This window comes from Phyllobates terribilis, unplaced genomic scaffold, assembly GCF_046119375.1.
Source record: "Phyllobates terribilis strain yellow unplaced genomic scaffold, ASM4611937v1 Scaffold_12__6_contigs__length_324123572, whole genome shotgun sequence".
Lineage (NCBI taxonomy): Eukaryota > Metazoa > Chordata > Amphibia > Anura > Dendrobatidae > Phyllobates > Phyllobates terribilis.
Genome location: NW_027362772.1, coordinates 174,697,633 through 174,722,305, shown reverse-complemented (window position 1 = coordinate 174,722,305; position 24,673 = coordinate 174,697,633). Strand labels below are relative to the sequence as shown.

Below are 24,673 nucleotides of genomic sequence, written 5' to 3'. Positions count from 1 at the left end.
GGTTAGCTGCAGATGTGGCGCCCCTGAGGGTTCAGTCACCACAGAGTTATTGCATCTCATCCAGAGATGTGGTACCTCACTCTCAGGTAAGGAAGGAGTACGGCTCAGGACCCTAACACTACATCCACTACACCACATTTCGGGGGGACAGATTGCTCCTACGGGAGAGCACAGTCCCTGATCCCTGGCTGGAGTGGGGAGGAACCACCTAAAGAGGGGGAACTATGTAGTGGATGGGTGGAGGACGTAGTTCCTGGGAGCACTGGAGTAGGAGTATAAGAGGGAGGAACCATCTTAGTGCAGTGAGTAGTAGTTCAGTTCAGGCTGAGCAGAAGTGACAGGGAGCAGAGGCTCTGCATGAGCTCTGCTCCACAGACGGGCCTAGTCAGGAGGCCTGAGCCTGGAAGGAGAAGAGAGGAGAGGAGCAGGAAGGCTCCAGGAACCGAAGGGACCCTAGGGGTACAGGCCGTGTAGCAAGCCACCCGTATGCCCGCCGCTACTAGAAGAGTAGGGGGGTCAGGCCAGAAAAGGGGAACCGGTCCCTCAACTAGCACAGAGCTACAAGGCCCAACTAGGAAACCGGTGGCTGCAGCATTTCAAGTAATGCAGTCCACAAGTCCACACCTGTACACTAAGAAGGTAGCCGCATAGGACACAGGGGACGGAACACACGTCGCCCGCCAAGGCCCGAGGATACCGGATAGAAGTGCTACTGGGTGTGAGGTGCAGGGAGCAGGCCAGAGAGAGGACACACAGAAGGGGGTCCTGTAATATGCTCCGGAGTTACCTGATGGTCTACCCAGCCTCTCACTGCGTGAATACAGGACGCCGTGGGCTTCTACACTGGCCCTGTATCTGGAACTGCTTCAATCGTGAGTAAAATACCTGGGACTGCACTATATGACTCCGTGTCATTACTGACTACCTGCACCATAACCACCATCATCCATACACGCTGCCCTGAAGCTCCACTCTTCCTGTGGGGAGTCACATCACCTTGCTTCAGTGGACTGTTCCGCAGCGGCGGTTCCCAATAACCGCATCCCACAGGTGGCATAGTCGGACTTTATATAACAGACACCCATAGACTACCCTGGTTTGACCGCCCTGGGTCACGGACCAGGTCACTGCCACGGTGACTACAACCCCCAGCGTCTACCGGCCCGGCTCCGAGTACCCCATGGCCCAGGGGGCGCATCACAGACAGGATTAACCATTAGGGCCAGCCCATTGTGGAATGAGTTAGGTGGGCAAAACATCTCAGTTCCTATTGTTAAGCAGATAGGAAAGAGTGTTAAAACAAGAAGGACCTAGGGTCCTAATATTGGTTCAGATAGCACTTTCTGAAGGAAACCAGGACTAAGTGGCAGAAGGATTCATTATCTCAGGAAAGTTGGTCCAACAGAAGATGTTATCTATACTAGATGAGAAGTGAAAGCATAGCCAGACATGAGGGTCATAGAAAAGATGGCAAGTCGAGGACATGTTCTCCTCCTTGACAATTTTTTTGCTTTCCCCATGACTCACAATCCAGAAATGTCAGTGGCTGGATGAAAGATGCAAGAATCTGTCTGGATCCCAGAAACTTACTCAGCTTTTATGCGCACACATACTGATTACAAGCAAACAGGTCACAGGTGAGGATGTTACCTTTAGTAGCCATTCAAACTCATTTGTGTCAAATTTTGTGCATGTTATCAGGCCAAAATCACCTCCTGGACAGTCTGTGGTGCAAAGTGACGTTGGTGGATGGAGCGAGACATGATGTCCCAGATGTGCTCAATCGGATTCAGGTCTGGGGAACGGACGGGCCAGTCCATAGCCTCAATGCCTTCATCTTGCAGGAACTGCTAACACACTCCAGCCACATGAGGTCTGGCATTGTCCTGCATTAGTAGGGACCCAGGGCCAACCGCACCAGCATATGGTCTCACAAGGGGTCTGAGGATCTCATCTCGGTATCTAATGGCAGTCAGGCTACCTCTGGCGAGCACATGGAGGGCTGTGCGGCCCTCCAAAGAAATGCCACCCCCACACCATTACTGACCCACTGCCATACCGGTCATGCTGAAGGATGTTGCAGGTAGCAGATCGCTATCCATGGCTTCTCCAGACTCTGTCACGTCTGTCACATGTGCTCAGTGTGAACCTGCTTTCATCTGTGAAGAGCACAGGGCGCCAGTGGCGACTTTGTCAATCCTGGAGATCTGTGGCAAATGCCAAGCATCCTGCACGGTGTTGGGATGTGAGCACAACCCCCATCTGTGGACGTCGGGCCCTCATACCACCCTCATGGAGTTGGTTTCTAACCGTTTGTGCAGACGCATGCACATTTGTGGCCTGCTGGAGGTCATTTTGCAGGGCTCTGGCAGTGCTTCTCCTGTTCCTCCTTGCACAAAGGGGGAGATAGAGGTCCTACTGCTGTGTTGTTGCCCTCCTAAGGCCCTCTCCACATCTCCTGGTGTACTGGCCTGTCTCCTCGTAGCGCCTCCAGCCTCTGGACATTACGCTGACAGACACAGCAAACCTTCTTGCCACAGCTCGCATTTATGCGCCATCCTGGAAGAGCTGCACTACCTGAGCAACTTCTGTGGGTAGTAGAGTCCGTCTCATGCTTCCACGAGTGTGAAATCACAACCAGCATTGAAAAGTGACCAAAACATCAGCCAGAAAGCATTGATACTGAGATGTGATCTGTGGTCCCCACCTGCAGAACAACTCCTTTATTGAGTGTGTCTTGATAATTGCCAATAATTTCCATCTATTGTCTACTCCATTTGCACAACAGCATGTGAAATTAATTGTCAATCAGTGTTGCTTCCTAAGTGGACAGTTTGCTTTCACAGAAGTTTGATTTACTTGGCGTTAAATTCTGTTGTTTAAGTGTTCCCTTTATTTTTTTTGAGCAGTGTATATTTAAATGGTAGCTTATATATGTTGGAGGGCAAAAAGCTGGAAAAATCACCTATACTATACTAATATGCACTATATTGTCCATGTGGTGGCTATATGGTGACATACCTGTATTATATAGCTGCCACTATAGCGTTGCCACCACCCGCGCTCCAACCCCAACGCGTGTTTCGGCAACGAGCCCCTTGACAAAGGCTCGTGATATACAGTACAGACCTAAAGTTTGGACACACCTTCTCATTTAAAGATTTTTCTGTATTTTCATGACTATGAAAACTGTACATTCACACTGAAGGTATCAAAACTATGAATTAACACATGTGGAATTATATACTTAACAAAAAAGTGTGAAACAACTGAAAATATGTCTTATATTCTAGGTTCTTCAAAGTAGCCACCTTTTGCTTTGATGACTGCTTTGCACACTCTTGGCATTCTCTTGATGAGCTTCAAGAGGTAGTCACCGGGAAATGGTTTTCACTTCACAGGTGTGCCCTGTCAGGTTTAATAAGTAGGATTTCTTGCCTTATAAATGGGGTTGGGACCATCAGTTGTGTTGTGCAGAAGTCAGGTGGATACACAGCTGAAAGTCCTACTGAATAGACTGTTAGAATTTGTATTACGGAAAGAAAAAAGCAGCTAAGTAAAGAAAAACGAGTGGCCATCATTACTTTAAGAAATGAAGGTCAGAAAAATTGGGCAAACTTTGAAAGTGTCCCCAAGTGCAGTTGCAAAAACCATCAAGCGCTACAAAGAAACTGGCTCACATGAGGACTGCCCCAGGAAAGGAAGACCAAGAGTCACCTCTACTTCTGAGGATAAGTTTATCCGAGTCACCAGCCTCAGAAATCGCAGGTTAACAGCAGCTCAGATTAGAGACCAGGTCAATGGCACACAGAGTTCTAGCAGCAGACACATCTCTACAACAACTGTTAAGAGGAGACTTTGTGCAGCAGGCCTTCATGGTAAAATAGCTGCTAGGAAGCCACTGCTAAGGACAGGCAACAAGCAGAAGAGACTTATTTGGGCTAAAGAACACAAGGAATGGACATTAGACCAGTAGAAATCTGTGCTTTGGTCTGATGAGTCCAAATTTGAGATCTTTGGTTCCAACCACCGTGTCTTTGTGCGACACAGAAAAGGTGAACGGATGGACTCTACATGCCTGGTTCCCACCGTGAAACATGGAGGAGGAGGTGTGATTGTTTGGGGGTGCTTTGTTGGTGACACTGTTGGGGATTTATTCAAAATTGAAGGCATACTGAACCAGCATGGCTACCACAGCATCTTGCAGCGGCATGCTATTCCATCCGGTTTGCGTTTAGTTGGACCATCATTTATTTTTCAACAGGACAATGACCCCAAACACACCTCCAGGTTGTAAGGGCTATTTGACCAAGAAGGAGAGTGATGGGGTGCTACGCCAGATGACCTGGCCTCCACAGTTACCAGACCTGAACCCAATCGAGATGGTTTGGGGTGAGCTGGACCGCAGAGTGAAGACAAAAAGGCCAACAAGTGCTAAGCATCGCTGGGAACTCCTTCAAGATTGTTGGAAGACCATTTCCGGTGACTACCTCTTGAAGCTCATCAAGAGAATGCGAAGAGTGTGCAAAGCAGTCATCAAAGCAAAAGGTGTCTACTTTGAAGAACCTAGAATGTAAGACATTTTCAGTTGTTTCACACTTTTTTGTTAAGTATATAATTCCACATGTGTTAATTCATAGTTTTGATGCCTTAAGTGTGAATGTACAATTTTCAAAGTCATGAAAATACAGAAAAATCTTTAAATGAGGTGTGTCCAAACTTTTGGTTTGTACTGTACATACATACATATACACACCAGTGGTGGACAAAGACAGAAAAGGGCTCCTATGCAGTCTAAGGCTATGTGGCCACGATGCAGAAATGCTCAGGATTTTTTCCTGAGCGTTTCTGCATCTCCCTGGCAGAAAAAAACGCATGCGGATTGTACATGCGTTTTCCTGCCAGGGACATGCGGAAGTGAAGCGTTCTTCACTTGCATTTCAGCATGTGGGTTGACAAGTGCTTTCAAAGCGATTTTAGCCATCACTTGGAAAGTGCTTGTCAACTTGGTCACACTATATAAATCCATGTAAACGGCATGGATTTATATACTGTGACCCGAGAGAATGTCAAAAAATAAAAAAATAAATATATACTTACCCTCCGATGGCCCGCGCTGTCTTGATTTTCTCCGGCCCAGCTGCCGGCAGCGGTAGAGTGACGGACCTGCCGACGTCAGCTTCGCGTGACCCGTCACATGACTCTGACGTCAGCGCAGGTCCTTCATTCCATCGCAAACTGCTGCCAAGCAAGGAGGAGCGCACCGCGGGCCGCCAGAAGGTAAGTATATATTTATTTTTTGTTTTATTATTTTTTTTACAGTTTTCTATGGTACCCAGGTCCGGAGGAGAGTCTCCTCTTCTCTAGACCTGGGTACCATCCACACATTAGAACGCATGGAATGCGCATCTACATATACAGTGATGCGTAATCCATGCAATCTAATGCAAGTCAATGGCGGCGAAAACGCAGCACTTCCGCAAAATAATTGGTAGTGCTGCGTTTTTTTCCGCAATGATAATCCGCAGCGGAAATTTCCACAGCATGTGCACAGCACATGCGGATTATCATTGGGGAACATGGCACTCCTTCTACCATGCGTTTTTTAAGTGTTTCTGCAGCATTTTTGCCGCTGCGGAAACGCTTAGAAAACGCATCGTGGGCACACAGCCTAATAGTTATATCTATGAGACATATGTAAAAAGAAGAAGAGAGGTGGCACTCACCATTCCTTGAAAGATCCTTTATTCAGTAAAAATTAAAACATGGATACAGGAGAGTTTTTGAACACATAATGGACGATGGCCGTTTCACCCTTTAACGGGTCCTGGCATCATTCAAACAAAATAACATTATTTAAAGAATGACACACCAAGCATACAAAAACCGCAGCGTCAAAAGCACGATAAAAAATCATTCTTTGCCAATGATTAGAATTCATTTGTTAGGAATTCTGCTGTTCCTACTGATTAGTCAGACAACAGTACAGAAGCACAACACAGCAGAAGGCAGGATGGCCGAGCGGTCTAAGGGGCTGCGCTCAGGTCACAATCTACTCTGGAGGCATTGGTTTGAATCCCTCTTCTAACAATTGCTATTTTTATTGTGATATATCATTTTTAGTTTATTTATCCTGTTGCTCTGTGTTGTTGTGCTCAGTGTCCGTTTTTTAGAGTTTCTGCAGGAAACTGTATTTTTTGGAATATTTTGGGCTCCAGCAAAGTAGATGGGATTTACAGAAATCTGCCCATTGTGCTTTATGTTAATCAGCATAAGCTGGCCCGCAGTGCGTGTTTTCTGTGCAGATTTTTCCCAAAGACTTGCATTAGTTACAGAAAATCTGCAGGTAATAAACGCATATAATCTGCATATGACTGTATCAATAAAGCTTTGTCAAAGCCAAATACCAGTCAATATTTGTGACATGCAGAAGTAGTGCTGTTGCTTCCAAAGCATCCAGCAACTGTTACAAATAGCACAAGCACAGGAGACAGGAAGTGTTGTGCTTCAGAAGCATCCAACACCTAGAGGGGTTAACACAGTCACAGGAGACAGGGAGTGTTTTAGCAGAGCGCCAGGGGGATTTTGGGGAACTTGTTATTGTAGTCTGGCTGAAGCTGAAGAGAAAGGTGGTGTGTGATCTGGATCTGACAGAATCCAGGAAAAATGGTGGTCAGCAGCATTTACTGCAAGGAACGCACGTCCATAATCCTCAAGGAACCCACTCGAGGAAATATCAGCATACAAAAGTTAAAGACAGCGTCCATGCCATGGTGTTCAATTGCAAAAGAGGTGTTTATTCCATCATCCCAAAACACACAACATTTCGACCCTGTGTGGGTCTTTGTCAAGTATAGGTGAAAAAACATGGGGCCGTCCTTATGTAGTGTGGTTCACAATAGCTCACCAGTCACTGCAAAGGTTCAACCCCCACATCAATAAAGATTAGATATTTAGAATATAGTACAAAAAACATAGATCCATACATTTGACGCGCCCCCTGGGCCTGTGTTGTGGATGCACGGTGCGGGAGTACCCGGAGCCGAATCATTGGGGGCTGTAGTCTTCCGTGGCGGTGACCCGGTCCATGCCCAGGGCGGTCAAACCAGTGACAGTCTTAGTGTAATAATAAGTGTCCGACTACGCCACCCGTGGATTGCGGTCAGTGGGGACCGCCGCTGCGCTGCAGACCGCTGAGGCTGATGTTGTATGCGCAGCCAAGTATGGGATAACTCCCCACGGGAGAAGTATTGCCTCAGGGCAGCTAGTTTGGATGATGGGAGCGATGGTGTGAGCGTCCCAGTACTAATAGTGCTGGTGCGGCGATGAAACACAGAGACATGTGGTTGCAGTTTCCAATGCTTTACTCACAGTACTTTACTGGTCCTAGTCACCTCGGTACCGGCGGTGACTGCCCAAGCCGTGCTGCGTCCACCAGGCAAGGGGCTCGACCAACTCCCAGGCAATTCCAGAGCGTGCCACAGGGCTCCCTTCTCTTCCTTTCTCTGGCAGTCCCCACCAGTGACCCACCTTTGTCCAGCTTCCTCGGGCCTTCTCTTGGCGAAACCTATCTCCGGTTTCCCTGACCCTATGTGGAATGCTTTCCTGGTGGATGTAGTGAGGGGTCGCACCAAGATGTGGTCACAACCTCCGGTCTTTGGCTGAGGAATTTGTTGCCTCCACCAATTTGGGATCCGGTACCCTGTTCTGCCAACCCGTCACCCGCAATCTCCTGGGCCTATGGGGTTCCTTCTTCTCTCGTGTCTCTGGGCCTTTCCTAATGTGCTGTTCCTTGTTTCCTTTCTGTTCCAGTTACTTGCTGTTTCTATTCCTCTCCTCTGGCTCTGGCCTCCACTCCAGGCCTGCCTTGTGGAGCTGGGCCCAGACTGAGCCACAGCTGCCTGTCAGCCCTCCTGGCTGAACTCTCCTTCTCTCTTCTCCTCCTGACTGGACTGACTCTGTCCTAAGATGGTGCCCACCTTATATACCTCCCTCTATGTGTGAGCCCAGGTGACTAGCAACCAATGGGCTCCTACCTATGCCCAGAGACCCACCCCTATCTGCTCCTACACCACTGGGTGTACTTCCCCCTCCCCACTCCAGCCAGGGACAGATTCTGTCGTGCCTGCACTCCTGTCTCGTGAAATCACCGTTGAACTGTCCCTCGGAAATGGGGTGTGTGTGGTGCATGCAGCCTACTGAGTCCTGGTCCACACTCCATCCTTCCCCGGAGTGGAATATCACACCTCTGGTTTGAGGTGCAATACCCCTGTAGCAGCCGAGCCCTCGGGGTGCTGCATTCCCCCCTGGTAAACCACAGCACGTCCTCGGGCTGCAAAAGAATAAAAACAATTTAAAAACATACAAATTTTTTTTAAAGTGCACTCGCATATAAGACATTAACCAAAAACTCATCCCTTTATGGGAGGTACTCTTTTCTTTTTAACGTTACTGGTATAAACATTATAAAACATTTTGCTAATGCCACCAGAACTCTTTTTGCAAAAACACCATATAAAACTTTGGCATTTCTATTTTAGCAGCACATAGACTTTTCACATTAAGGCATTTTCAAGTTAAACATTTTCAAAACATATTCTTGAGTTCTGGCCGCTGTGCAACTTGCGACCAGTTAAAGGTGCAACAGTCCAGTTAATCTTGAGGTAGACGTTGCAGTTTTTGTATAAAACCAGTAGGGGGCGCTTTAGGAAGCGCAACTATTTACAGGGATGGCCGCTCTCAGTCCTCGGCCAGTGGGAATAGGGGAATGGCTGCTCACAGTCCTCAGCCTGGTAGGGGATGTAGGGGGGGGTAACTTTGGCAGGAAACAGTCCCTTTAACAGTTCCACACTAGTCCCAATGGGGACCACACTCCGCTCAGCAACAGTTCTTGTACCCTGTCGGGTAACTATTTACAGTTCCACTTTACCGTTTACTGGTAACGGCGTCCTCCTGATGCTCCTCTAGGTAGTCTTCAGGCCCGTCCGGGCCCTCTTGGCACTCGGGGTCCGAGTGGTACCGCTCCTCCTCTTATCCTCTGGACATGAAGGGCATACCATCCCTTTAGGCCTCGGTGTCGGGTGTAGGACACCAAGTCTCCTGGAGACAGATCCCGTTCCGGATGGCCCTCTGGCAGGTGACCCTCCACATCCCTCCTGTCAACATGGATGTCTGTGGTGGTGGCAGAGTCCCGAATTAACCCCCACCCTTTCTTCAGGTGTTTATTGCTTATATGATTTGATAAAGTGTGGTGATTAGACCAAGTGTGGAATATATTGCAATATACTGCAGTGTAATATCATTGATATACTCTGATACTGATAAAGTAGTTCTTTGACATGAACTGTCCTTGATGCATGCTATCCACAAAGTGTTTGCTAGGTGTCAATGCAGTAAGACAATGTTAATTGTTCTATGGTCTATGTTGTGTGTTTCAAAGATTCATTATCCTGATTTGTACACAAGTGACCAGTGTTATATTTGCTTTGACAAATAGTGTTATTGTAGCCAAAATACTGATTCAGATAATGTATGTACACTTACCATTATGTTCCACAAGAAATACACAGATCTATTGTCTAAAACAATGTTTATAGGTAAACTTCTCGAGATTACAGAACCTGGCCAATTCTGTATTATCGACGAGTCATACTTATAAACATTAACCAGCTTTATGCTTCCATTGTCTAAACCTTATAAAAGACACTGGATAGAAGCCATAAGTTATACCTGCACTGATGTGTAGTGTTGTATGTACCTGCCCATGCAGTGTTGTGAAGACTTCCAGGGGTCTCTCTGTCTTGGTGAAATTGCTTCTCTGATGTTCCAGACGGATGATGTTTAAAAGCTCCTTGGTGACGAAGTGAGTATATATATATATATATATATATATGTACTTAACCTTTGTATTATAACATATACAAAAGTGTATGCAATATCATCATATCATACTATTCCTTTAATTATGTATTTTACCTTTTAAATCAACTATTATAAATAAAATTGCATTATATCGCAAAGGGTTGCCTTCTTTAAAGCCGTATCCGAACTTTAGTGTTAAAAACTTGGCATAACATTTGGCGTAGTTGGCAGGATACGCAGAAGGCTCAGAAGTTCTTTTTTGTTAAAAATTACAATCATCTTGAATTGATAAGGACTCTGTGTGATAAGGTGTGATAGAGTGATATTGCTATATTGCGTAAAACATGACTTTCTTTAAGAGAAAGGTAGATGTAAGTGAGTCTGTTGAGATTCCAGGTTGGGAACAGACTCCCTATTATATTTTGGCAACCAAATGGTCCCACAGTGCTGGTTTGAGTGAAGCATGGGACAAATGTTTGAATGATGCTGAACCTGATGATGTGGTTTCATGCTTGCAGAAAGTGAAAGTAGAAAAAGGTAAAGAGTTGGGCGCTGTTGGCAGGCGTGGATGGATCCTGCTGTATGCATATAGAAAACAGCATGAGGAAAGAATACGTATATTAACAAAAGTTCAGGAATTGGAAAGACAGTTGTGTGAGGCCCAGAATGCGTTGGTTATAGCACAGTGTCAGAATAAGTTATTAATGGACAGATGTGATGGATATCAGCATGTTGCAGAAAAGGCTGCTGTACATGTAGCGCAGTATAAATACAAAAGGAGGCGAGGGAAGGTTAATAAAAAGAAAGTAGCTTTGGCCATAGCCAAAGCAGGGATAGAGTGGAGCCCTGATCAGTGGGATGGGGATGTATGGGATTCAACTGACTCCGAAAACATCACCAATCCAGAGACTGAGGATGAGTATTTCAATGGAAAGAGAGAAATTGATCCTCCTCTTAACCCAGTGAAAGTTCATCCTATATATCGGAGACGGATGGTAGAGACTGCTGTAGGTAAACAGAATAAGAATGCAGTAGAGGATTACAGTCAGCAGGAGCTTAATGACCTTCATGATCATTTTTCTCAAAAGCCAAATGAATCTTTGGTAGCTTGGGCTGTCAGATTATGGGAGATGGGGGCTCATGGAGTGCAGGTGGATGCAGTGGATGGCTCAAAATTTGTCCAACTCAGTCATGAACCTGTAGTGAAGGAGGCCTTCGGTACCTTGACAATTCAGCAGCCACATGTGGTGTGTAGTATGCTTGATGTTGTGGCCATGGCATTGCAGCATAAATACCCATCAGAGGCAGATTGGCCACCAAATGAAAAACCATGGTTTACATTGAAAGATTGTGCTCAGAGATTGAAGGAGGAGGTCATGAAAAATGGTATTTCAGCAAATACATATGACGATTACATGCAAGTTATTGTAAGTGTATCTATTAGAAATCGTATCATTAGAAATGCCCCTCCAGCCTATAAGCATATCATGATGACACTAATGATAAATCAGACTGGGAAAACTATCGCCAATACATTGGAGGCAATTAGACAGTTAGGGGATCTGGGAGATTGGGGTCCCAAACAAAAGGGTAATTTTCCCTCTGAAGAGCAGCGTGACAATGTCAAAAGTAACTACAATCCTAGATCCCGCATTACCCGGAAAGGTATGTTTATGGCCCTGATAAAGGATGGTGTCCACAGGGATAAAATAGACGGGATTTGTACTGACGAGATGTGGAAATTGTATCTAAAGAGAGGACTTAATAAAAAGTCAGGGGTTTCACATAATAGAAAGGTTACAGTAAAAGATCCTGAATCCCCACAGCAGGGGCCGGGCAGGACATGGGGAGAGAGAGGGCCCACTCCCTCCTCGTCGCCAGCAAAGCCCACAGCACCGTGGTTTGAGGATCTTTATGATGAAGTTAAATCCTTGATACAGGAATTCAAAGTCCAACAGAAGGGGGCATCATTTTCTCCTAATAAGATATCTTCATCTGAAATGGAGGATCGATGGAGGGAGACAGATAAAAGTGACTGACATGCTGGCCACGCCCCCCATATGTTGGTAGATACAGGGGCGGAGGCCAGTTTGATTAAGGGAACTCCAAAACAATTCAGTGAGTGCAAGGTTATAACTACAGAATTAGGAGGAAAGCAAATTGAGGCAATTCAGGACAGAGCAAAACCAGGAGTTAGTGGAATCTCCACATTCCATGAGAAGTTAAGCAAAGTCTCTATGGGACTTCAGGAGCAGGAGATACCCTCTGAACAATTGATTCCTGAGCAGAGGAAACAAGTGTGGTTTACAGAAGGGTCAGCTAGTTACCAAGGCAACAACCATGTGTGGAACGCAGTGGGCTATCAGACTACAAGTATACATAGCAAAGAAGTATGGGGAAAAGAGTTGTGGCAAGATATCTGGGCAATTGTGCAAATGATTAAAGTGACTGTGTTTCATGTTGATGCTATTTGTGCTTCAGATACCCTGGAAAGACTCTTCAACTCAGTAGCAGACGAACAGTCCAAAATATCAGTCACTGAATCCAATAAAAATACTGACACCACTGAGGAGCTGCTTGGACTGACTCAATGGGCACAGACCAGAGGGGTGCCCATCAGATTAGATTTGATAAAGGAAACTGTCATGAAGTGTCAACATTCAAAACAGAGACCAATCTCTCATGTGGTGAGAGGCCAGAAAGCTGGAGGAAAACTTCCTGGGCAAATTTGGCAAATGGACTACATTGGCCCTCCTCTACATGATGGAGGATGCGTATGCATGGCTGTGGATGCACATTCTGGGTTTATGTTGATTTGTACCTGTAAAATGGCCAATTCTAACAATACTATTAAGACTTTGGAAACAATGGTATTGTACTGTATCCCAATACAGATTCAAAGTGACAATGAAAGTCACTTCAAAGAAGCTGTAAAGAAAATCAGGACTGCTATAGGCTTGCAAACGCAACCTGAGCATTTTGGTCTTAGTCTTATAACCTCAAGGTCAGGCATGGCCTTAAAGGGTATTCAGGTAATGGGAGGAGTGATAGACCAGGATTATCAGGTAGAAATTAAGGTACTTTTAATGAATTATGAAGAAAAGGTCATGATAATACAGAAGAGAGATAAGATAACTCAGTTACTGGTACTGTCTATTTCTAAAACGAAGGTGGTCAGAGTAAGGACCCCTGCAGTTGTGAAAGTCAGAGGAGGTGAAGGATTTGGATCCTCACATCCTATCAATGATGGTGCAAAAATCTGGGTGAAACAATTGGGTGACAAAGGTCCTCCAGAACCTGCTGAGGTAATTGTTCAAGGAGCAGACAATGTGTTGATAGTTATGAAACCCCGGCAAAAGAAAGGGGAACACGTCCCAACTGACCGGGATTTTGTGCAGAGAATAATATGTGTTTTCCCATTAGATCAAAATCTGGAAATGATGACCCAAGCGATCTTCAGACCGAAAATCGAGAGGCCAACCGTGGAAAATGTGGCGTCATGGAAGACCAAACAGAATATATGGATTTTCTTGGCTCAAATGATGAACACTAGCCATTTTTGCGTGACAAAGGTTACCACTGCTATCAATATATTTGAGACATGGTGGCAGTACCGACCCCCTTTACAGTTATGGACAAAGCTTATAGGGGTAGCTACTCAAGATGACGATACGGAAGGAGAAGTTGTGACCCAGAACTTCACGTGCAATCCATGTTGTGCCTGTGTGAACTGCATTGGGGAAAGCTTTTTGGCAGAGGAGATGATGACCATGAAGACTTTGAGTATTAGGCCAGCTGATTTATTTTTTGCTATAATTTGTTCATGCATTGCTTTGTGTTGTTGTACACAGTGTACACTTCCATTATTATTTTTATGTCAATCAATCGCTAAAACCATCCACTTTGGATAGCGTGCTTTGTATAAATAATGTGTGGCTATAAGATATCAAAGTGTGGATTGTATTGTTAATAAAAATATGAATATCTTATAGCCTACATATTGTAACATATTGTTTATATGCTTTGATAAAGTGTGGTGATTAGACCAAGTGTGGAATATGTTGCAATATACTGCAGTGTAATATCATTGATATACTCTGATACTGATAAAGTAGTTCTTTGACATGAACTGTCCTTGATGCATGCTATCCACAAAGTGTTTGCTAGGTGTCAATGCAGTAAGACAATGTTAATTGTTCTATGGTCTATGTTGTGTGTTTCAAAGATTCATTATCCTGATTTGTACACAAGTGACCAGTGTTATATTTGCTTTGACAAATAGTGTTATTGTAACCAAAATACTGATTCAGATAATGTATGTACACTTACCATTATGTTCCACGAGAAATACACAGATCTATTGTCTAAAACAATGTTTATAGGTAAACTTCTCGAGATTACAGAACCTGGCCAATTCTGTATTATCGACGAGTCATACTTATAAACATTAACCAGCTTTATGCTTCCATTGTCTAAATCTTATAAAAGACACTGGAATCATGATACAGATAGAAGCCATAAGTTATACCTGCACTGATGTGTAGTGTTGTATGTACCTGCCCATGCAGTGTTGTGAAGACTTCCAGGGGTCTCTCTGTCTTGGTGAAATTGCTTCTCTGATGTTCCAGACGGATGATGTTTAAAAGCTCCTTGGTGACGAAGTGAGTATATATATATATATATATATATATATATATATATGTACTTAACCTTTGTATTATAACATATACAAAAGTTTATGCAATATCATCATATCATACTATTCCTTTAATTATGTATTTTACCTTTTAAATCAACTATTATAAATAAAATTGCATTATATCGCAAAGGGTTGCCTTCTTTAAAGCCGTATCTGAACCTTAGTGGTAAAAACTTGGCATAACAAGAGGGCACGGGGCGGGGCGTGACAGCGACGCCTGCAGCCTGAGGCCTAGCTGCCGGCGGTGGAGGCGTGGTATCAGGTACGGTCCCCGGGGCTTCGGGTCCCGCAACGGAGGGTAGGGGCAGGCTGGTGGTCTCAGGGCTTGGGGTGATGACGTCCCCGTTACCTGCCTCGGCCTCCGTGGCCTCCTCCGCGGCATCGTCCGCAGCCGCCGGTCCATCTTCTCCACCCTCAGAGGCAGGCACACTGCTCGGTCCTTGCGGTGTCTCCTGCTGGCCAGTTACGTGCTGCCGGGCCAGGGTGCTGGTGGGGTTCGCTGCTCCCTCCATCTCCGGGTGCAGTAGGTCCAGACTGATCCAGGCCGCACCCGGCCTCACAGTTTTATTTCCTATCCGCCCCCATGGGGGTTGGTCTTGGGGGCATCTGCTGACAATCACCTTCAGGGGCAGCCCCCCTACCTTGATGGACATCTCCATTGCTGCACTCATTGTTGCTGGGGGCGGGCCCCTTCTCTGGCGCCACTCTGGGACCTGGCCCACGATTGGAGGTGGCTTCTTGCTGTCTTTTGGTGCGCACATAATGGCGTCCGCTCTGCCATGGTGGGAAAAACGGATGAAGATGGCGGGAAATGGTCCAAGATGGCGTCTGATGGCAGGAATCGGCTCCGGATGGCGGGAAACGACTCCGGACAGCGGGAAACTTCTGGAAATGGCGGGAGACTTCTTTTCAAGGTACATGTACAATCTTCTTCAGGCACGCAATACCCATTGGTGGCGGGTTGGTTTGAATCCTGCCGACTACGCCAAAAGTTGACGCGCCCCCTGGGCCTGTGTTGTGGATGCACGGTGCGGGAGTACCCGGAGCCGGATCGCTGGGGGCTGTAGTCTTCCGTGGCGGTGACCCGGTCCGTGCCCAGGGCGGTCAAACCAGTGGCAGTCTTAGTGTAATAATAAGTGTCCGACTACGCCACCTGTGGATTGCGGTCAGTGGGGACCGCCGCTGCGCTGCAGAACGCTGAGGCTGATGTTGAATGCGCAGCCAAGTATGGGATAACTCCCCACAGGAGAAGTATTGCCTCAGGGCAGCTAGTGTGGATGATGGGAGCGATGGTGTGAGCGTCCCAGTACTAATGGTGCTGGTGCGGCGATGAAACACAGAGACGTGTGGTTGCAGTTTCCAATGCTTTACTCACAGTTCTTTACTGGTCCTAGTCACCTCGGTACCGGTGGTGACTGCCCAAGCCGTGCTGCGTCCACCAGGCAAGGGGCTCGACCAACTCCCAGGCAATTCCAGAGCGTGGCACAGGGCTCCCTTCTCCTCCTTTCTCTGGCCGTGGCCACAAGTGACCCACCTTTGTCCAGCTTCCTCGGGCCTTCTCTTGGCGAAACCTATCTCCGGTTTCCCTGACCCTATGTGGTATGCTTTCCTGGTGGATGTAGTGAGGGGTCGCACCAAGATGTGGTCACAACCTCCGGTCTTTGGCCCACCAATTTGGGTTCCGGTACCCTGTTCTGCCAACCCGTCACCCGCAATCTCCTGGGCCTATGGGGTTCCTTCTTCTCTCGTGTCTATGGGCCTTTCTCTGTGTTCCTGTTCCTTTCTTACTTTCCTTCCTGTTCCTGTTCTCTCTCTGCTGTTTCTGCCCTCCACTCCAGGCCTGCCTCATGGAGCTGGGCCCAGACTGAGCCACAGCTCCCTGTCAGCCCTCTCTGGCTGAACTCCTCTCTGAACTCACTCCCTGGACTGAACACTATTCTAAGATGGTGCCCAACTTATATACCTCCCTCTATGTTTGAGCCCAGGTGACTAGCAACCAATGGGCTCCTACCTATGCCCAGAGACCCACCCCTATCTGCTCCTACACCACTGGGTGTACTTTCCCCTCCCCACTCCAGCCAGGGACAGATTCTGTCGTGCCTGCACTCCTGTCTCGTGGGAGCACCGTTGAACTGTCCCTCAGAAATGGGGTGTGTGTGGTGCATGCAGCCTACCGAGTCCTGGTCCACACTCCATCCTTACCCGGGAGTGGAATATCGCACCTCTGGTTTGAGGTGCAATACCCCTCTAGCCGCCGAGCCCTCGGGGTGCTACACATTAACACAGATGTTATTTTAAATATGACATCCATAAAATACAATCTTACTCAAAAACAAATATATTAGACCATTATTTACATATATATTGTAGCGTAGTTCACCTATCAGGCTTGGCATTACGATATCTAAGCAACCACCCACCAATCACTTCATATGGGGTCATAAGTATGGAGGCTCTCCAGACCAATCACCATAGGTGTATGAATAGGCACTAAAGGAGGATGTCCACAATCATATGCATGAACTCCAATCGGATCACACCAGAAGGACCTGTCACATCACAGGAAAGCGATCACATGACCGCACCCATGTGACCTTTGATCCCATCATGTTTGCACAAACAGCGTATATTATTGCTCTAAATGCACATTTTATTGCTAGAATTACCCCCACATTATGTACATATACCTCTCCTAACTCCATTTATTATAAACATTGTAATGGCATAAATTGTAAGCGCACAATACCTTTCAGCTGCATCTGCAGGACCTGCCACATAACTAGAGGTAAGTCACAGGACCAAGACCACATGATCAGCGGTTATGTGGGCTCAGCTATTCACCAAGACTCCCATTCAGCACTAGGGTAACTACCACAAGGAATAGGGGTGGGAAAGGAGAGGGGGGGCACAACATAATGCCTCTAGCATCATTATAATTACTGCAATAATACATATGCCTATGTACAAAAATGCATAAAAGCCAAGCAAAGAAAATAACTCCTCAGTGAGACAATCATAGGAGGATCAAAGTTCGGGGAGAGGGCCATAGTTTAGCCTACATATAAACATATACATTTATATATAAAAATAGTAGTTATCCCTTAAAGGGGTAAACGCCCGATGTCTTCGTCCTCGTACTTCGATCCACCTTCAGATTCATTCCAACAACTGGTCTAAAAGAAGAAAAAGAAAACAAGTGTTAAAATCACATATACATATAGGTGGTGTGTGATCTGGATCTGACAGAAGGTAACTGAACAGGATTCAGATGAGGAGAGAAACTAAACACAGGTCAGATAAACTCCCTGAACTAACAGTGCAGAGTATTATCGGGCAGGAAGATAAGGACTAGAATGAATTGTGTCACAGGGATCATCTCTCTCATCAAACCCTCCCCACCTCCATCTCCATGCAGGATAAAGAATGCTGTGTACTATTGTGTCCTTGTGAAGGAAAACCCTGTGGTTGTGTATGCATAGAAGTGTGCTAAGAGATCTAATCTATGCTGAATTATGCTACTGAAGAGACTGTAATACTGTGCCTTGTGAAGAAACTACTGTATTGTTACTGGATCCAGTTGCTCAAGAAACTCAGACTGTACTCTATTGAAGATTGTTGCTGTAATATCCCTGAATTGCACTGGCCGTGCTTCAGGTTAAATTCCACTGTTAAACTGTTGAAAAAGACTCTTGTCAGATGTGTCTGGTCAGCAATTGAATCTATCCTGTGCCTGAGAGAAGCTGCAGCCTATGGTCGCCCTGAGTAACGGTTCCCCAGGATTCCAAAGAATTCATGAAACCTGTCTCGCCCTATTTTAACCTAGTGGCTTGCATGTAACATATTATCAAAACAAAGCAGCTTTATTTAAAGAATGACACATCAACAAGAGACAAAAACTGAAGAGTCAAAAACACATTCTTTGCCAATGATTAAAATGTATTAGTCAATATTTCTGCTGTTCCTATTGATTATTCAGACAACAGTACAGTAATCCAAAACAACAGAAGTCAGGATGGCCGAGCGGTTTAAGGCGCTGGCCTCGTGTTGCAGTCTCCTCTGGAGACGTGGGTTCAAATCCCACTTCTGATATTCTTTGTTTATCCTGTTGCTGTGTTGTTTTACTCAGCATCTGTTTTTTGGAGTTTCTGTAGAATATTGTATTTTTGGAACATTTTAGGGTCTGCTCTTCTGAAACTTTCCAAGCACATTTAGGACACACTTTGTGCTTCTCCATCTTCACGTCTATTCTATAGGACATACTTGTCTATGCAATAACAACTGTAGCTATACATAGATACAATTAACAATTCTGAAAAGAAAAGGAAAACAAATCAACTAAGAAAAAGCTCATATTCGTAAAAATAAATTGATTAATATAACAATTTCTACAAAATAAAAGTCCTCCTCATGCAACTATGTCAATCTGAAATTAAAAATGACTTCCATAACAAGAAAGGTCAAAATAAAAGATAACTCATGCCATAAAAACAAAAAGTGTCCAATATTTTTACTTTTGTTGTAAATATTTATACTGGTTAGGTCTCGTTACATCTTTTTTTTCTGCTTGCAAATTATTGGGTGAAAAGAAAAGTAACTTGCCAAAGCCCAAGATTGAACAAGAGACCTTCAGATCTTGAGGGTAACTCTCTCCCAGCTGAGCTATTTCAGCTGCATTGGTGTCTGCTGACGCGGTCGTTCTGCAGGTCAAATACAGGATGAAAATGAAAGAAAAAGGTGGCTCCAGCAAGCGATATAGGAAAATATAGATATGGATCTAAAGCATCACATTTAATTAAACGATTAAAAAAAGGGAAAGTACATTACAAACATTAACGGAAAAGGGGAAAAAGACAATGCGGTCTACGTGTTTCGAATATGTAGCTCTTAGTCCTGAAAAGGTACGTCTGAAGGAATGAAAAAATATATAACACTTGCCCCAGAAAGAGGGCGTGATAAGGACATGACTGTTTTGTCCAGAAAATATATTAACCCTATATAGTATAGAATAAAAAGGAAAAGTACAACATGAAGCTTATGCATCATTTTAACATATATAGACATGTTCATAATCATTTAAATGAATGAAAAAAAAATGCAAAAATGTCATAAAAACACTCTATTAATGCAGATACATGAGATCCGTTTTGAAATTTAAACCATTAGGAAATCTGGTGTCCAATTTTAGAATCCCAAATCCTTCACGTTTTAAAAGGAACTTGGCCCAATTGCCCCGCTCTAGTAATGTCTACAACACATAATGAATTACAATCTCTTGGTGCGTCTCAAGAAAATGTCTGAATAGTCCTGACATAGAATGTTTTATTTTTAACAGAACACGGATAGCAAAAAAAGACATCCAAAAAAGGAGCTCTGTCCATTAGTACTGGTATATGGGCAATTGATGAAGTAATAACAAGCTTGAAAACCATAAAATATTAGTGTATGGGCCCCTCTGGGGAAATGCACATATTATATAATACTTAAAACTAGGTGTAACTCATGTTCAAACATAGTAGTAAAAGTAACTTACATGTGGGTATGTAGTGGCATTAGCTCACACGTGGTCCTCGCACTCCAATGCACGTTTCGTCCTAGCTTTGTCAAATGGAAAATCAGCAGCACATAAGCCCAATGTGACTATCATGATGGTTGTTCTGAAAGGTAAATAATGCTTTTTTTAGTGATGATTCATTAACTTTGGCAACTTTCCATAAAATTCTGTAACATTCTCCATACAGTCTTGTACCTGAGTTATGACTAACAACAAAAACTACTTAACAAGATACTAATCAATTCTTTCAACTAAAACCTTAATATCCCTAGTGGCCTAATGGATAAGGCACTGGCTTCCTAAGCGAGTGGTTGAGTGAGTCCCATCTGGGGTGGCCTGCATCATGTTTTTAATTCTCTCATTTGCCACTGTTTCATGTTGTTAATTTCAAAGTATATATTTTTTTGTTAGTGATTTTTTTATAAATTGGTTGTCTCCTTTTGCTTATTTTTAGCACTTAGTCCGAGCCATGTGTAAAATAGCAAATAGAGCTTTACTTACCCGCCTCAGGTAGAGCGCTGCCTCTCTGCTCCGCCCCAGTCTCTGTTGAGTGGCTGTGACAGTGCTGCAGCCAACTGCTGAGCTTAGCGGCTCAGTCAATGCAAACTGTTTGTTACAGCCAATCAAGAGAGGCTGGTGCAGCTCTGGACCCAGGTTTGTAAGGAGATACTTTTGCAGATATCGTTGAAGATAGAATGGCTGAACGACCTAAAGGCCCTCCTTACTTGACCATGCTAATATCAATGGATTCCTTGAGATGGCTTAATGTGTATGGGGTTCTGCTTTTGGATTGTCAATTGCATTGTTCTACCAGAGATAAGCTACCAGCCAACCTGTCAGTTTGGGGCTTTCTCATAGAGAATACAGGAGTGCTCGGCAAAGCATGCACTTCTGCGTCTGGGAGAGTCGAGATGGCTGTTGGCCAATAAATCCACTCAAGCATCATTTGGCCCACAGCCATCTAATCTATATGACCATTCTTAGGAGCTGTTGTTAGATTGTAATCTCCCCTGGTAGTTTGGATTCAAATCCTACTTCTAACAAGAGTTAGGAGTGTTTTTTATTAGGTTTAACCTGTTACCTATTACGGTCTTACTTAACGTTTTCTGTGCATGTTTATAAATATATGCCAGTGGCGGACAAAGACAGAAAAGAGCACCTGTTCAAGAACAGTATATGGACCCTTTGCAGTCCAAAGATCAGAACACAGTGCACGGACTGGCTGACGGCTCCCCTGATCCAAGCTTGACCGCTTCATGTATTTCTATGCAGAAGTCACGTCCGGGTCGAGAGAGCGGCCTGACAGTCCGTGCACTGCATTCTGATAACTGTTCAATTTATACAGCCGTCTGATTGTGCCCTCACTGTTTGTGACTGTGACTTTGTGACTCTGATACTGACAGTTGCTAGAGCTGAGCTGATTGGGTCAACTGAAAGAGCTCTGTGTAATGGGTGAAAGTGGGTTCTTCTTTGATAATTATCACTAGATATTGCTGATCAGCTATGCTACCCATAAATTTAACTGTAATTACCATGAGATTTTGCAGTTGAGCCAGTTCTTTTTGTGCAAAATCAAGTAACTGTTTAAAGGGAACCTGTAACCTGCTGATATTTGGTTAATCTGCATTCTAAAGCTGTGCAGCTGCTGCACTGACAGCCCAGCTACCAGGAGGAAAATAGTGCTAGCTGGCTGTCAGTCAGTGCCGTGGCCAGGTTACCGCCACCACTCACTATGTACTGGGTGGTTGCTCAAGCCACAATGGCCACACCTCTAAGACAGAAAGGAGGAGGCTGTCAGGAGGATTAAAGTTCATTTCCTTCTGGCAGTGGGACTCTCAGTATGGCGGCTGCATAGCTTTAGAACTCTGTTAACCTGCATTTTATCCCCATATCTGCAAGTTAATAGCATTTGGAGACATAACAGGTTCCCTTTAACAGTCTATTAAAAAAATAAGGTCGTGGCCGCTTGACATTTCCGCTTTGTCTGATCTAAGCCTTAAAGAGTAACCTTTGTTTTAATGTTTTTTTTTTCATAAATCAATAGTACACATGAAAATAAGAAACGTTGTTATTTATCATATCAGAGAAATCTGCTTCTGCATCCCACTAGACTTATCTTTCATTCTCAAAATTCTCAATTTACGGGTAAAATCTATCTTTAATAAAAACTGATTTTCCCATTCCTGAGATAGAAGATGATAGTTGGTGTTCATAAAGTTCTATGTGGAACAGTAACTGTTGTTTCAGAAGAACTTGCAGTAGATCATGTGGATCTGCCTATAGCTCCTCACTCCTCATCGTCCCTCCAAATGAAACGACAGTTGGTGCTTTAAAAAATTCAATCTCAGTAATGGAGAAATCTGTCATCACTGAATATAGATTTTATAACTTTTACCCATGAAGTGAGAGTGAATGATCAGTGCAGGAGGAAAGAAGTAGATTTATCTCATAAGATAAATTATAAAGTTGCTTAATTCATGTGTAATATTGATTTATGAAATAACACTTAAAACGGCGGTTACTCTTTAAGCTTGAGAGGTGGATGAGCGACAAACTGAATCACTGAACTGAATCACTGAATATTTACCACTGTCTTTGGTAAAGGAGCATTCCTCTCCAACAGTTCTCCAACCTTTAAATTTCCAGCAGCAGTCAGGATAGGCTGAGTGTTGCAGTTTGCAAAAGATCAGAGGCGGATCTTCCAGTTGGCCAGGGCTTTGGAGCCCCTTATTTGAATGCAGAGTAGCAATATAATAATTTTAGGTTTACTATCATTTAAATACACTTAGAATATTGTGACATCACTGATTGTTTCTGCATATTCCACACCAGAAAGTGCTCATCTCTCAGTGAAGATCTGGCCTAGACATAAAAATGTCTAATTATCTAGATGCTCCAGTCGTCATTTTTGACAATGGATCCGGTATATGTAAAGATGGACTATCTGGTGATACTGTACCACGATCAGTCATCAGCTCAATGATTGGTCGTGTTATAACCGGATACAGCATGCTGGAAGCCAACAGAAAAGCTTACTATGTTGGTGAAGAAGCTCAATCCTTAAGAGGAATCTTGGCATTGACATATCCCATAGAGCACGGCATTGTGAAATCTTGGCCGGACATGGAGAGGATCTGGAAGCATGTGTATGACTGTGAGCTTCAAATTCAATCTAATGAAAGCCCCGTCTTGCTATCTGAAGCTCCGTTCAATCCAAGAAGCAACCGTGAGATCATGGCAGAAGTGATGTTTGAAAGCTTTAATGTCCCTGCCATGTATGTGGCATTACAAGCTACTCTGTCTCTCTATGCCAGTGGTCGCACAACAGGCTTAGTCGTGGACATTGGAGATGGTGTCACCTCTACATTTCCCATATTTGAAGGTACTCCACTGCCCCATGAAGGAAATCGTCTTAACTTCGCTGGTCGGGACATCACAGATCATTTAATGAGGCTTCTTATGGAGACCGGACATTCCTTTGTTAGCAGCGCAGAGAAAGACATTGCTAGAGAAATAAAGGAGAAACTTTGCTCTCTGGCTTTAGATTCAAAGGAGGAAGGGGAAAAGTGTTCTGCAGAAGGTTTAGAGAAATACATACTTCCAGATGGGAAGGTCGTTACCATTGGCCGCCAGAGGTTTCTTACGCCAGAGATCCTATTTTCTCCATCTATCAATGGATGCTCTAGGTGTGCACAAAATGATCATTGAAAGCATTTATGGATGTCACTTTTCAAAAACATCTTGTTGTCTGGTGCATCTACCCTTTTCCCAGGCCTTGAGGATAGACTTTACAACAAAATTAGAACCCTGGCACCAGAGACTGTTCATATTAAAGTTTTTGCCTGGAGTGATAGTAAATTTGCTCCGTGGATTGGAGGATCAATCCTGACCAGATTAGAATCTTTTAAGGAGATGTGGATCACATCCGAGGATTACAGCGAGTTTGGTTCATCCATTATACATTGAATGGCCTGACTCTACATTGTACATAAAACCTACTATGTCTTACTTATGTGACAGTAAAACAGTTTCATCTGAATATGAATCCTTTGTGTTGCCTTTTGGTGGTTAAAATCGATAATGTGCAATGTGCCACAAATTTCTGGCTTTCATGAGCAATTTCAGTGAATGAGAATTTTGAATTCAACTCACTCATTTTCATGTGCGCGTCTATGGCTTTTACAGAAGATTTTATGACATTTTTGCAGCAGCAGACAATGGCGTAACATGATAAATAACAATGGCTACCTTGTAAAGCCCTTGCGATTTCAGTGGTTTCCACCAGTCCTCCAGATGGTTGCATGTCAATGCCATACATCATTTATGTCACTTTTGCAGCCAATCAATAGCCTAAGCTGTGATATGACTGCGGAAGTCACTGATAGGCTGCAGTGGTCACATAAAGGATGCACAGCACATCACAAATTATTCAAGGAAATTTAAAGGTGACTTACAGTATAGTTATGTATTATGTTATGTTGTCTCCTCATAGCCAAATAAAATCAAATCTGGGAAAATCAGTTAAACTATTTTTGCATATAATAATAGAAAAATGCAAGCCA

The 24,673-nt window shown here is 44.3% G+C and overlaps 1 pseudogene; it reads left to right on the top strand.

Annotated features, from left to right (window-relative positions):
* The first annotated feature begins 22,985 nt into the window (after positions 1-22,985).
* Positions 22,986-24,077, top strand: LOC141173180 (actin, cytoplasmic 1 pseudogene; annotated as a pseudogene).
* Positions 24,078-24,673: the final 596 nt, after the last annotated feature.